The following is a 15,941-nucleotide window of genomic DNA, read 5'->3' as shown; positions in this document are numbered from 1 at the left end:
CTCCATTCACTGTCATTCTCCTGTTCTCTCCATTCACTGTCACTCCCCTGTTCTCTCCATTCACTGTCACTCTCCTGTTCTTTCAATTCACTGTCATTCTCCTGTTCTCTCCATTCACTGTCATTCTCATGTTCTCTCCATTCACTGTGATTCTCATGTTCTCTCCATTCACTGTCACTCTCCTGTTTTCTCCAATCACTGTCATTCCCATGTTCTCTCCATTTAGTGTCATTCTCCTGTTCTCTGCATTCACTGTCATTCTCATGTTCTCTCCATTCACTGTCATTATCCTGCTCTCTCCATTCACTGTCATTATTCTGTTCTCTCCATTCACTGTCACTCTCCTGTTCTCTCCATTCACTGTCATTCTCCTGTTCTCTCCATTCACTGTCACTCTCCTGTTCTCTCCATTCAATGTCATTCTCCTGTTCTCTCCATTCACTGTCATTCTCATGTTCTCTCCATTCACTGTCATTATCCTGTTCTCTCCATTCACTGTCACTCTCCTGTTCTCTCCATTCACTGTCACTCTCATGTTCTCTCCAATCACTGTCATTATCCTGTTCTCTCCATTCATTGTCATTATCCTGTTATCTCCATTCACTGTCATTCTCATGTTCTCTCCATTCACTGTCATTATCCTGTTCTCTCCGTTCACTGTCACTCTCCTGTTCTCTCCATTCACTGTCATTCTCATGTTCTCTCCATTCACTGTCACTCCCCTGTTCTCTCCATTCACTGTCACTCTCCTGTTCTTTCCATTCACTGTCATTACCCTGTTCTCGCCATTCACTGTCATTCTCCTGTTCTCTCCATTCACTGTCACTCTCCTGTTCTCTCCATTCACTGTCATTCTCCTGTTCTCTCCATTCACTGTCACTCCCCTGTTCTCTCCATTCACTGTCACTCTCCTGTTCTCTCCATTCACTGTCATTACCCTGTTCTCGCCATTCACTGTCATTCTCCTGTTCTCTCCATTCACTGTCACTCTCCTGTTCTCTCCATTCACTGTCATTCCCATGTTCTCTCCATTCACTGTCATTCTCATGTTCTCTCCATTCACTGTCATTCTCCTGTTCTCTCCATTCACTGTCACTCTCCTGTTCTCTCCATTCACTGTCATTCTCATGTTCTCTCCATTCAATGTCATTCTCCTGTTCTCTCCATTCACTGTCATTCTCATGTTCTCTCCATTCACTGTCATTATCCTGTTCTCTCCATTCACTGTCACTCTCCTGTTCTCTCCATTCACTGTCACTCTCATGTTCTCTCAAATCACTGTCATTATCCTGTTCTCTCCATTCACTGTCATTATCCTGTTATCTCCATTCACTGTCATTATCCTGTTCTCTCCATTCACTGTCATTCTCATGTTCTCTCCAATCACTGTCATTATCCTGTTCTCTCCGTTCACTGTCACTCTCCTGTTCTCTCCGTTCACTGTCATTCTCCTGTTCTCTCCATTCACTGTCACTCCCCTGTTCTCTCCATTCACTGTCACTCTCCTGTTCTTTCCATTCACTGTCATTCTCCTGTTCTCTCCATTCACTGTCATTCTCCTGTTCTCGCCATTCACTGTCATTATCCTGTTCTCTCCATTCAATGTCATTCTCCTGTTCTCTCCATTCAATGTCATTCTCCTGTTTTCTCCAATCACTGTCATTCCCATGTTCTCTCCATTTAGTGTCATTCTCCTGTTCTCTCCATTCACTGTCATTCTCATGTTCTCTCCATTCACTGTCATTATCCTGCTCTCTCCATTCACTGTCATTATTCTGTTCTCTCCATTCACTGTCACTCTCCTGTTCTCTCCATTCACTGTCATTCTCCTGTTCTCTCCATTCACTGTCACTCTCCTGTTCTCTCCATTCAATGTCATTCTCCTGTTCTCTCCATTCACTGTCATTCTCATGTTCTCTCCATTCACTGTCATTATCCTGTTCTCTCCATTCACTGTCACTCTCCTGTTCTCTCCATTTAGTGTCATTATCCTGTTCTCTCCATTCACTGTCATTCTCATGTTCTCTCCATTCACTGTCATTATCCTGTTCTCTCCGTTCACTGTCACTCTCCTGTTCTCTCCATTCACTGTCATTCTCCTGTTCTCTCCATTCACTGTCACTCCCCTGTTCTCTCCATTCACTGTCACTCTCCTGTTCTTTCCATTCACTGTCATTATCCTGTTCTCTCCATTCGCTGTCATTCTCATGTTCTCTCCATTCACTGTCAATATCCTGCTCTCTCCATTCACTGTCACTCTCCTGTTCTCTCCATTCACTGTCATTCTCATGTTCTCTCCATTTAGTATCATTCTCCTGTTCTCTCAATTCACTGTCCTTCTCCTATTTTCTCCATTCACTGTCATTCTCATGTTCTCTCAGTTCACTGTCATTATCCTGTTCTCTCCATTCACTGTCACTCTCCTGTTCTCTCCATTCAATGTCATTCTCCTGTTCTCTCCATTCACTGTCATTCTCATGTTCTCTCCATTCACTGTCATTATCCTGTTCTCTCCATTCACTGTCACTCTCCTGTTCTCTCCATTCACTGCCACTCTCATGTTCTCTCCAATCACTGTCATTATCCTGTTCTCTCCATTCACTGTCATTCTCATGTTCTCTCCATTCAATGTCATTCTCCTGTTCTCTCCATTCACTGTCATTCTCATGTTCTCTCCATTCACTGTCATTATCCTGTTCTCGCCATTCACTGTCACTCTCCTGTTCTCTCCATTTAGTGTCATTATCCTGTTCTCTCCATTCACTGTCATTCTCATGTTCTCTCCATTCACTGTCATTATCCTGTTCTCTCCGTTCACTGTCACTCTCCTGTTCTCTCCATTCACTGTCATTCTCCTGTTCTCTCCATTCACTGTCACTCCCCTGTTCTCTCCATTCACTGTCACTCTCCTGTTCTTTCCATTCACTGTCATTATCCTGTTCTCTCCATTCGCTGTCATTCTCATGTTCTCTCCATTCACTGTCAATATCCTGCTCTCTCCATTCACTGTCACTCTCCTATTCTCTCCATTCACTGTCATTCTCATGTTCTCTCCATTTAGTATCATTCTCCTGTTCTCTCCATTCACTGTCCTTCTCCTATTTTCTCTATTCACTGTCATTCTCCTGTTCTCTCCATTCACTGTCATTATCCTGTTCTCTCCATTTACTGTCATTCTCATGTTCTCTCCATTTACTGTCATTCTCCTGTTCTCTCCATTCACTGTCACTCTCCAGTTCTCTCCATTCACTGTCATTCTCCTGTTCTCTCCATTTACTGTCATTCTCATGTTCTCTCCATTTACTGTCATTCTCCTGTTCTCTCCATTCACTGTCACTCTCCTGTTTTTTCCATTCACTGTCATTCTCACGTTCTCTCCATTTAGTATCATTCTCCTGTTCTCTCCATTCACTGTAATTATCCTGTTCTCTCCATTCACTGTCATTATCCTGTTCTCTCCATTCACTGTCACTCTCATGTTCTCTCCATTCACTGTCATTCTCCTGTTCTCTCCATTTACTGTCATTCTCATGTTCTCTCCATTTACTGTCATTCTCCTGTTCTCTCCATTCACTGTCATTATCCTGTTCTCTCCATTCACTGTCATTCTCACGTTCTCTCCATTCACTGTCATTATCCTGTTCTCTCCATTCACTGTCATTATCCTGTTCTCGCCATTCACTGTCACTCTCATGTTCTCTCCATTCACTGTTATTCTCCTGTTCTCTCCATTTAGTGTCACTCTCCTGTTCTCTCCATTCACTGTCACTCTCCTGTTCTCTCCATTCACTGTCATTCTCCTGTTCTCTCCATTCACTGTCGCTCCCCTGTTCTCTCCATTCACTGTCATTATCCTGTTCTCTCCATTCAATGTCATTCTCCTGTTCTCTCCATTCACTGTCACTCTCCTGTTCTTTCCATTCACTGTCATTCTCCTGTTCTCTCCATTCACTGTCACTCTCCTGTTCTCTCCATTTAGTGTCACTCTCCTGTTCTCTCCATTCACTGTCATTCTCCTGTTCTCTCCATTCACTGTCATTCTCCTGTTCTCTCCATTTAGTGTCATTCTCCTGTTCTCTCCATTTAGTGTCACTCTCCTGTTCTCTCCATTCACTGTCATTCTCCTGTTCTCTCCATTCACTGTCACTCTCCTGTTCTCTCCATTCACTGTCATTCTCCTGTTCTCTCCATTCACTGTCACTCTCCTGTTCTCTCCATTCACTGTCAATATCCTGTTCTCTCCATTCACTGTCACTCTCCTGTTCTCTCCATTCACTGTCACTCTCATGTTCTCTCCAATCACTGTCATTATCCTGTTCTTTCCATTCACTGTCATTCTCATGTTCTCTCCATTCACTGTCAATATCCTGCTCTCTCCATTCACTGTCACTCTCCTGTTCTCTCCATTCACAGTCATTCTTATGTTCTCTCCATTTAGTGTCATTCTCCTATTCTCTCCATTCACTGTCCTTCTCCTATTTTCTCCATTCAATGTCATTCTCCTGTTCTCTCCATTCACTGTCATTATCCTGTTCTCTCCATTCACTGTCATTCTCCTGTTCTCTCCATTCACCGTCATTCTCCTGTTCTCTCCATTCACTGTCACTCTCCAGTTCTCTCCATTCACTGTCATTCTCCTGTTCTCTCCATTCACTGTCATTCTCATGTTCTCTCCATTTACTGTCATTCTCCTGTTCTCTCCATTCACTGTCACTCTCCTGTTTTTTCCATTCACTGTCATTCTCACGTTCTCTCCATTTAGTATCATTCTCCTGTTCTCTCCATTCACTGTCATTCTCATGTTCTCTCCATTCACTGTCATTATCCTGTTCTCTCCATTCACTGTCATTATCTTGTTCTCTCCATTCACTGTCACTCTCATGTTCTCTCCATTCACTGTCATTCTCCTGTTCTCTCCATTTAGTGTCACTCTCCTGTTCTCTCCATTCACTGTCATTCTCATGTTCTCTCCATTCACTGTCATTATCCTGTTCTCTCCATTCACTGTCACTCTCCTGTTCTCTCCATTCACTGTCATTATCCTGTTCTCTCCATTCACTGTCATTCTCCTGTTCTCTCCATTCACTGTCATTATCCTGTTCTCTCCATTCACTGTCACTCTCCTGTTCTCTCCATTCACTGTCATTCTCCTGTTCTCTCCATTCACTGTCACTCTCCTGTTCTCTCCATTCACTGTCACTCTCCTGTTTTCTCCATTCACTGTCATTTTCATGTTCTCTCCATTCACTGTCATTATCCTGTTCTCTCCATTCACTGTCACTCTCCTGTTCTCTCCATTCACTGTCATTCTCATGTTCTCTCCATTCACTGTCATTGTCCTGTTCTCTCCATTCACTGTCACTCTCCTGTTCTCTCCATTCACTGTCATTCTCATGTTCTCTCCATTCAGTGTCATTCTCCTGTTCTCTCCATTCACTGTCACTCTCCTGTTCTCTCCATTCACTGTCATTATCATGTTCTCTCCATTTACTGTCATTATCCTGTTCTCTCCATTCACTGTCACTCTCCTGTTCTCTCCATTCACTGTCACTCTCATGTTCTCTCAAATCACTGTCATTATCCTGTTCTCTCCATTCACTGTCATTATCCTGTTATCTCCATTCACTGTCATTATCCTGTTCTCTCCATTCACTGTCATTCTCATGTTCTCTCCATTCACTGTCATTATCCTGTTCTCTCCGTTCACTGTCACTCTCCTGTTCTCTCCGTTCACTGTCATTCTCCTGTTCTCTCCATTCACTGTCACTCCCCTGTTCTCTCCATTCACTGTCACTCTCCTGTTCTTTCCATTCACTGTCATTCTCCTGTTCTCTCCATTCACTGTCATTCTCCTGTTCTCGCCATTCACTGTCATTATCCTGTTCTCTCCATTCAATGTCATTCTCCTGTTCTCTCCATTCAATGTCATTCTCCTGTTTTCTCCAATCACTGTCATTCCCATGTTCTCTCCATTTAGTGTCATTCTCCTGTTCTCTCCATTCACTGTCATTCTCATGTTCTCTCCATTCACTGTCATTATCCTGCTCTCTCCATTCACTGTCATTATTCTGTTCTCTCCATTCACTGTCACTCTCCTGTTCTCTCCATTCACTGTCATTCTGCTGTTCTCTCCATTCACTGTCACTCTCCTGTTCTCTCCATTCAATGTCATTCTCCTGTTCTCTCCATTCACTGTCATTCTCATGTTCTCTCCATTCACTGTCATTATCCTGTTCTCTCCATTCACTGTCACTCTCCTGTTCTCTCCATTTAGTGTCATTATCCTGTTCTCTCCATTCACTGTCATTCTCATGTTCTCTCCATTCACTGTCATTATCCTGTTCTCTCCGTTCACTGTCACTCTCCTGTTCTCTCCATTCACTGTCATTCTCCTGTTCTCTCCATTCACTGTCACTCCCCTGTTCTCTCCATTCACTGTCACTCTCCTGTTCTTTCCATTCACTGTCATTATCCTGTTCTCTCCATTCGCTGTCATTCTCATGTTCTCTCCATTCACTGTCAATATCCTGCTCTCTCCATTCACTGTCACTTTCCTGTTCTCTCCATTCACTGTCATTCTCATGTTCTCTCCATTTAGTATCATTCTCCTGTTCTCTCCATTCACTGTCCTTCTCCTATTTTCTCCATTCACTGTCATTCTCATGTTCTCTCCATTCACTGTCATTATCCTGTTCTCTCCATTCACTGTCACTCTCCTGTTCTCTCCATTCAATGTCATTCTCCTGTTCTCTCCATTCACTGTCATTCTCATGTTCTCTCCATTCACTGTCATTATCCTGTTCTCTCCATTCACTGTCACTCTCCTGTTCTCTCCATTCACTGTCACTCTCATGTTCTCTCCAATCACTGTCATTATCCTGTTCTCTCCATTCACTGTCATTCTCATGTTCTCTCCATTCAATGTCATTCTCCTGTTCTCTCCATTCACTGTCATTCTCATGTTCTCTCCATTCACTGTCATTATCCTGTTCTCGCCATTCACTGTCACTCTCCTGTTCTCTCCATTTAGTGTCATTATCCTGTTCTCTCCATTCACTGTCATTCTCATGTTCTCTCCATTCACTGTCATTATCCTGTTCTCTCCGTTCACTGTCACTCTCCTGTTCTCTCCATTCACTGTCATTCTCCTGTTCTCTCCATTCACTGTCACTCCCCTGTTCTCTCCATTCACTGTCACTCTCCTGTTCTTTCCATTCACTGTCATTATCCTGTTCTCTCCATTCGCTGTCATTCTCATGTTCTCTCCATTCACTGTCAATATCCTGCTCTCTCCATTCACTGTCACTCTCCTATTCTCTCCATTCACTGTCATTCTCATGTTCTCTCCATTTAGTATCATTCTCCTGTTCTCTCCATTCACTGTCCTTCTCCTATTTTCTCTATTCACTGTCATTCTCCTGTTCTCTCCATTCACTGTCATTATCCTGTTCTCTCCATTTACTGTCATTCTCATGTTCTCTCCATTTACTGTCATTCTCCTGTTCTCTCCATTCACTGTCACTCTCCAGTTCTCTCCATTCACTGTCATTCTCCTGTTCTCTCCATTTACTGTCATTCTCATGTTCTCTCCATTTACTGTCATTCTCCTGTTCTCTCCATTCACTGTCACTCTCCTGTTTTTTCCATTCACTGTCATTCTCACGTTCTCTCCATTTAGTATCATTCTCCTGTTCTCTCCATTCACTGTAATTATCCTGTTCTCTCCATTCACTGTCATTATCCTGTTCTCTCCATTCACTGTCACTCTCATGTTCTCTCCATTCACTGTCATTCTCCTGTTCTCTCCATTTACTGTCATTCTCATGTTCTCTCCATTTACTGTCATTCTCCTGTTCTCTCCATTCACTGTCATTATCCTGTTCTCTCCATTCACTGTCATTCTCACGTTCTCTCCATTCACTGTCATTATCCTGTTCTCTCCATTCACTGTCATTATCCTGTTCTCGCCATTCACTGTCACTCTCATGTTCTCTCCATTCACTGTTATTCTCCTGTTCTCTCCATTTAGTGTCACTCTCCTGTTCTCTCCATTCACTGTCACTCTCCTGTTCTCTCCATTCACTGTCATTCTCCTGTTCTCTCCATTCACTGTCGCTCCCCTGTTCTCTCCATTCACTGTCATTATCCTGTTCTCTCCATTCAATGTCATTCTCCTGTTCTCTCCATTCACTGTCACTCTCCTGTTCTTTCCATTCACTGTCATTCTCCTGTTCTCTCCATTCACTGTCACTCTCCTGTTCTCTCCATTTAGTGTCACTCTCCTGTTCTCTCCATTCACTGTCATTCTCCTGTTCTCTCCATTCACTGTCATTCTCCTGTTCTCTCCATTTAGTGTCATTCTCCTGTTCTCTCCATTTAGTGTCACTCTCCTGTTCTCTCCATTCACTGTCATTCTCCTGTTCTCTCCATTCACTGTCACTCTCCTGTTCTCTCCATTCACTGTCATTCTCCTGTTCTCTCCATTCACTGTCACTCTCCTGTTCTCTCCATTCACTGTCAATATCCTGTTCTCTCCATTCACTGTCACTCTCCTGTTCTCTCCATTCACTGTCACTCTCATGTTCTCTCCAATCACTGTCATTATCCTGTTCTTTCCATTCACTGTCATTCTCATGTTCTCTCCATTCACTGTCAATATCCTGCTCTCTCCATTCACTGTCACTCTCCTGTTCTCTCCATTCACAGTCATTCTTATGTTCTCTCCATTTAGTGTCATTCTCCTATTCTCTCCATTCACTGTCCTTCTCCTATTTTCTCCATTCAATGTCATTCTCCTGTTCTCTCCATTCACTGTCATTATCCTGTTCTCTCCATTCACTGTCATTCTCCTGTTCTCTCCATTCACCGTCATTCTCCTGTTCTCTCCATTCACTGTCACTCTCCAGTTCTCTCCATTCACTGTCATTCTCCTGTTCTCTCCATTCACTGTCATTCTCATGTTCTCTCCATTTACTGTCATTCTCCTGTTCTCTCCATTCACTGTCACTCTCCTGTTTTTTCCATTCACTGTCATTCTCACGTTCTCTCCATTTAGTATCATTCTCCTGTTCTCTCCATTCACTGTCATTCTCATGTTCTCTCCATTCACTGTCATTATCCTGTTCTCTCCATTCACTGTCATTATCTTGTTCTCTCCATTCACTGTCACTCTCATGTTCTCTCCATTCACTGTCATTCTCCTGTTCTCTCCATTTAGTGTCACTCTCCTGTTCTCTCCATTCACTGTCATTCTCATGTTCTCTCCATTCACTGTCATTATCCTGTTCTCTCCATTCACTGTCACTCTCCTGTTCTCTCCAGTCACTGTCATTATCCTGTTCTCTCCATTCACTGTCATTCTCCTGTTCTCTCCATTCACTGTCATTATCCTGTTCTCTCCATTCACTGTCACTCTCCTGTTCTCTCCATTCACTGTCATTCTCCTGTTCTCTCCATTCACTGTCACTCTCCTGTTCTCTCCATTCACTGTCACTCTCCTGTTTTCTCCATTCACTGTCATTTTCATGTTCTCTCCATTCACTGTCATTATCCTGTTCTCTCCATTCACTGTCACTCTCCTGTTCTCTCCATTCACTGTCATTCTCATGTTCTCTCCATTCACTGTCATTGTCCTGTTCTCTCCATTCACTGTCACTCTCCTGTTCTCTCCATTCACTGTCATTCTCATGTTCTCTCCATTCAGTGTCATTCTCCTGTTCTCTCCATTCACTGTCACTCTCCTGTTCTCTCCATTCACTGTCATTATCATGTTCTCTCCATTTACTGTCATTATCCTGTTCTCTCCGTTCACTGTCACTCTCCTGTTCTTTCCAATCACTGTCATTCTCATGTACTCTCCATTCACTGTCAATATCATGTTCTCTCCATTCACTGTCATTCTCCTGTTCTCTCCATTCACTGTCATTCTCCTGTTCTCGCCATTCACTGTCATTATCCTGTTCTCTCCATTCACTGTCATTCTCCTGTTCTCTCCATTCACTGTCATTCTCCTGTTCTCACCATTCACTGTCATTATCCTGGTCTCATCATTCACTGTCATTCTCCTGTTCTCTCCATTCACTGTTATTCTCATGTTCTCTCCATTCACTGTCATTCTCATGTTCTCTCCATTCACTGTCATTCTCATGTTCTCTCCATTCACTGTCATTATCCTGCTCTCTCCATTCACTGTCATTATCCTGTTCTCTCCATTCACTGTCACTCTCCTGTTCTCTCCATTCACTGTCATTCTCCTCTTCTCTCCATTCACTGTCACTCTCCTGTTCTCTCCATTTAGTGTCACTCTCCTGTTCTCTCCATTCACTGTCATTCTCATGTTCTCTCCATTCAATGTCATTCTCCTGTTCTCTCCATTCACTGTCATTCTCCTGTTCTCTCCATTCACTTTCACTCCCCTGTTCTCTCCATTCACTGTCATTCTCATGTTCTCTCCATTCACTGTCATTATCCTGTTCTCTCCATTCACTGTCACTCTCCTGTTCTCTCCATTCACTGTCATTCTCCTGTTCTCTCCATTCACTGTCATTCTCATGTTCTCTCCATTCACTGTCATTATCCTGCTCTCTCCATTCACTGTCATTATCCTGTTCTCTCCATTCACTGTCACTCTCCTGTTCTCTCCATTCACTGTCATTCGCCTCTTCTCTCCATTCACTGTCACTCTCCTGTTCTCTCCATTTAGTGTCACTCTCCTGTTCTCTCCATTCACTGTCATTCTCCTGTTCTCTCCATTCACTGTCATTCTCCTGTTCTCTCCATTTAGTGTCACTCTCCTGTTCTCTCCATTCACTGTCATTCTCCTGTTCTCTCCATTTAGTGTCACTCTCCTGTTCTCTCCATTCACTGTCATTCTCCTGTTCTCTCCATTCACTGTCACTCTCCTGTTCTCTCCATTCACTGTCATTCTCCTGTTCTCTCCATTCACTGTCACTCTCCTGTTCTCTCCATTTAGTGTCATTATCCTGTTCTCTCCATTCACTGTCATTCTCATGTTCTCTCGATTCAATGTCATTCTCCTGTTCTCTCCATTCACTGTCATTCTCATGTTCTCTCCATTCACTGTCATTATCCTGTTCTCTCCATTCACTGTCACTCTCCTGTTCTCTCCATTCACTTTCACTCTCATGTTCTCTCCAATCACTGTCATTATCCTGTTCTTTCCATTCACTGTCATTCTCATGTTCTCTCCATTCACTGTCAATATCCTGCTCTCTCCATTCACTGTCACTCTCCTGTTCTCTCCATTCACAGTCATTCTTATGTTCTCTCCATTTAGTGTCATTCTCCTGTTCTCTCCATTCACTGTCCTTCTCCTATTTTCTCCATTCAATGTCATTCTCCTGTTCTCTCCATTCACTGTCATTATCCTGTTCTCTCCATTCACTGTCATTCTCCTGTTCTCTCCATTCACCGTCATTCTCCTGTTCTCTCCATTCACTGTCACTCTCCAGTTCTCTCCATTCACTGTCATTCTCCTGTTCTCTCCATTCACTGTCATTCTCATGTTCTCTCCATTTACTGTCATTCTCCTGTTCTCTCCATTCACTGTCATTCTCCTGTTCTCTCCATTCACTGTCACTCTCCTGTTTTTTCCATTCACTGTCATTCTCACGTTCTCTCCATTTAGTATCATTCTCCTGTTCTCTCCATTCACTGTCATTCTCATGTTCTCTCCATTCACTGTCATTATCCTGTTCTCTCCATTCACTGTCATTATCTTGTTCTCTCCATTCACTGTCACTCTCATGTTCTCTCCATTCACTGTCATTCTCCTGTTCTCTCCATTTAGTGTCACTCTCCTGTTCTCTCCATTCACTGTCATTCTCATGTTCTCTCCATTCACTGTCATTATCCTGTTCTCTCCATTCACTGTCACTCTCCTGTTCTCTCCATTCACTGTCATTATCCTGTTCTCTCCATTCACTGTCATTCTCCTGTTCTCTCCATTCACTGTCATTATCCTGTTCTCTCCATTCACTGTCACTCTCCTGTTCTCTCCATTCACTGTTATTCTCCTGTTCTCTCCATTCACTGTCACTCTCCTGTTCTCTCCATTCACTGTCACTCTCCTGTTTTCTCCATTCACTGTCATTTTCATGTTCTCTCCATTCACTGTCATTATCCTGTTCTCTCCATTCACTGTCACTCTCCTGTTCTCTCCATTCACTGTCATTCTCATGTTCTCTCCATTCACTGTCATTGTCCTGTTCTCTCCATTCACTGTCACTCTCCTGTTCTCTCCATTCACTGTCATTCTCATGTTCTCTCCATTCAGTGTCATTCTCCTGTTCTCTCCATTCACTGTCACTCTCCTGTTCTCTCCATTCACTGTCATTATCATGTTCTCTCCATTTACTGTCATTATCCTGTTCTCTCCGTTCACTGACACTCTCCTGTTCTTTCCAATCACTGTCATTCTCATGTACTCTCCATTCACTGTCAATATCATGTTCTCTCCATTCACTGTCATTCTCCTGTTCTCTCCATTCACTGTCATTCTCCTGTTCTCGCCATTCACTGTCATTATCCTGTTCTCTCCATTCACTGTCATTCTCCTGTTCTCTCCATTCACTGTCATTCTCCTGTTCTCGCCATTCACTGTCATTATCCTGTTCTCATCATTCACTGTCATTCTCCTGTTCTCTCCATTCACTGTCATTCTCATGTTCTCTCCATTCACTGTCATTCTCATGTTCTCTCCATTCACTGTCATTCTCATGTTCTCTCCATTCACTGTCATTATCCTGCTCTCTCCATTCACTGTCATTATCCTGTTCTCTCCATTCACTGTCACTCTCCTGTTCTCTCCATTCACTGTCATTCTCCTCTTCTCTCCATTCACTGTCACTCTCCTGTTCTCTCCATTTAGTGTCACTCTCCTGTTCTCTCCATTCACTGTCATTCTCATGTTCTCTCCATTCAATGTCATTCTCCTGTTCTCTCCATTCACTGTCATTCTCCTGTTCTCTCCATTCACTTTCACTCCCCTGTTCTCTCCATTCACTGTCATTCTCATGTTCTCTCCATTCACTGTCATTATCCTGTTCTCTCCATTCACTGTCACTCTCCTGTTCTCTCCATTCACTGTCACTCTCCTGTTCTCTCCATTCACTGTCATTCTCATGTTCTCTCCATTCACTGTCATTATCCTGTTCTCTCCATTCACTGTCACTCTCCTGTTCTCTCCATTCACTGTCATGCTCACTTTCTCTCTTTTTAGTGTCATTCGCCTGTTCTCTCCACTCACTGTCATTCTCCTGTTTTCTCCATTCACTGTCACTCTCCTGTTCTCTCCATTTAGTGTCATTCTCCCGTTCTCTCCATTCACTGTCATTCTCCTGTTCTCTCCATTCACTTTCACTCCCCTGTTCTCTCCATTCACTGTCATTCTCATGTTCTCTCCATTCACTGTCATTATCCTGTTCTCTCCATTCACTGTCACTCTCCTGTTCTCTCCATTCACTGTCACTCTCCCGTTCTCTCCATTCACTGTCACTCTCCTGTTCTCTCCATTCACTGTCATTCTCCTGTTCTCTCCATTCACTGTCACTCTCCTGTTCTCTCCATTCACTGTCATTCTCATGTTCTCTCCATTCACTGTCATTATCCTGTTCTCTCCATTCACTGTCACTCTCCTGTCACAAACCTCATTTGACTACTTATCTACATCAGCCGTATTCCCCCCTCCTCCCATTGATGTGAGATGCTGTCTCATGCGTAGTGATCATGCTAAATTAGTAGAGGGGATGTGAAATAAAAGCAGGGAAATAAAAGCAGGGAAATAAAAGCAGGGAAATAAAAGCAGGGAAATAAAAGCAGGGAAATAAAAGCAGGGAAATAAAAGCAGGGAAATAAAAGCAGGGAAATAAAAGCAGGGAAATAAAAGCAGGGAAATAAAAGCAGGGAAATAAAAGCAGGGAAATAAAAGCAGGGAAATAAAAGCAGGGGGAAAAAAGTAAAGCATGTGATATACCAGACATTGTGTAATAGAATTATTGGTATACACAAATATTGTCATAAATACAGTTCATATGGGTTTTATACAATTTTTTTTTAATAAATAACCTCTAAACTATACGTAAACAGTCCATAAATGTCACATTTTTGTTTTCTTGGAAAGCTGTGAGTGCTAATGTGTAATATCTTATTATCACAGCGATGGCAAACCATGGTTGACCAACTCCCTGACCACAAGGGCAAAATGTATCCACCATATGAAGGTTTCTGTCCGTTCCAGTATTCAAATTCCTAATTCTATTGTCTCACGACTCATACTCCAGCAATGCATCAGGCCAACTCCTAGTTCTCACGTCTGCATCCTTGCCGAAGGCTGCAATCAGAACAGTGCTCCGGGCGTTTAGTGCCATGGCTAACACCGTTCCTCCTTTGTCCCCTGGTGTCTCCAGCCCACAGACTGATTGTAGACACCTTGGGAGAGGAGAAGAGAGGAGGAAAAGGTCAAAGAAAGATTTAGAACTTTGCTCTTTTCTTTCCCAGACTCCCCTGTTACTACTAGGCTATAGCTCTGAGTACAAAAGACATTCAGGCTCATGGAGGAAAATGGAAGACCAGTAATAAAGGACAACTAGCAAACTAGAAATTCTGAATTGACATTTTCAGAAGTTTTTGTGCCCAGCTAAATGAGTTGTGCTGTCATTTGTAAATAACAGTTACCCTCTATGCCTCTTGCCATTCTCCCCTGGAGACGACGAATAGGTTGATAGTTTGTTCCCAATAGCAAAGCCATGGCAATTTAGAGCAGTGAATGAAAAATAGGGTAACAGAGATAACAATGTGAAGAACTCTCGTCCCACGGCACTTCACTCATCTACCTGTTCATGGAAATACACACACACACACGCACACACACACACACACACACACACACACACACACACACACACACACACACACACACACACACACACACGCACACGCACACGCACACACACAAACGCACACGCACACACGCACACGCACGCATGCACACACGCACGCACCACCAACCACCATCAGTCTGTCTTTCCCTGTAAATAACCTACATCTAACATCCACACTAAACAAACACCTGTAGCTCATATTTATCCGGAGTCAGATGCTTTTAGCACCACTGTGTGTATTGTGACTCTACCTGACATTGCAAAATTATACTTGACCATGTTAAATATTTGATCAAAGTTGTGCTGGCTGGCTGGCTGTCTTGAGTTTGATATAGTAACTGTAAGCCAGTGGCTTGATAAAAGACTCCGATGGCAGCTCTCCTGCTGTATGTCAACTGAAGAGCTGTCATTTGCTTTTATTGGCCCTGTCCATTTTCCATTCATTTTAAATAAGGCTTTATTCACTTTGGGGCTGGGAAGTGTGTTTTATGTTGTCTCCACCTCTCTCCCATTCAGACACACGGCCTGGCCTGAGAACCTATTGCTCATGTTAACAGCCGACCGCTGACACTTATTTCCTAAACTAGTTTCAGGACTACCTCTACATTAGATGCAGTGCACTTGTTCCAGATATAGAAGACATTGTTCCCCAACACATTTATCAGGACTGGTAATCAATAGAGAGAGTCCACGAGTGAGGGTAGAGACCTCTAGAGTATTGAACGCAGGGGGAAAGGTGTCTGCCCTGCAGGTTCTTACACCCCTGTTACACTCCAACACAGGTTGTCTTCTGGTCCTGGTCAGTCACTCACACTATAACTGGAGGTACTGGTCCTTAACATTCACTCACACTATAACTGGAGGTACTGGTAAACAACATTCACTCACACTATAACTGGAGGTACTGGTCCACAACATTCACTCACACTATAACTGGGGGTACTGGTCCTTAACATTCACTTACACTATAACTGGAGGTACTGGTCCACAACATTCACTCACACTATAACTGGAGGTACTGGTCCACAACATTCACTCACA

Source organism: Salvelinus fontinalis, chromosome 8 (genome assembly GCF_029448725.1).
Source record: "Salvelinus fontinalis isolate EN_2023a chromosome 8, ASM2944872v1, whole genome shotgun sequence".
NCBI lineage: Eukaryota > Metazoa > Chordata > Actinopteri > Salmoniformes > Salmonidae > Salvelinus > Salvelinus fontinalis.
The sequence above is the reverse complement of the archived record's forward strand: the minus strand, read 5'-3'. Positions refer to the sequence as shown.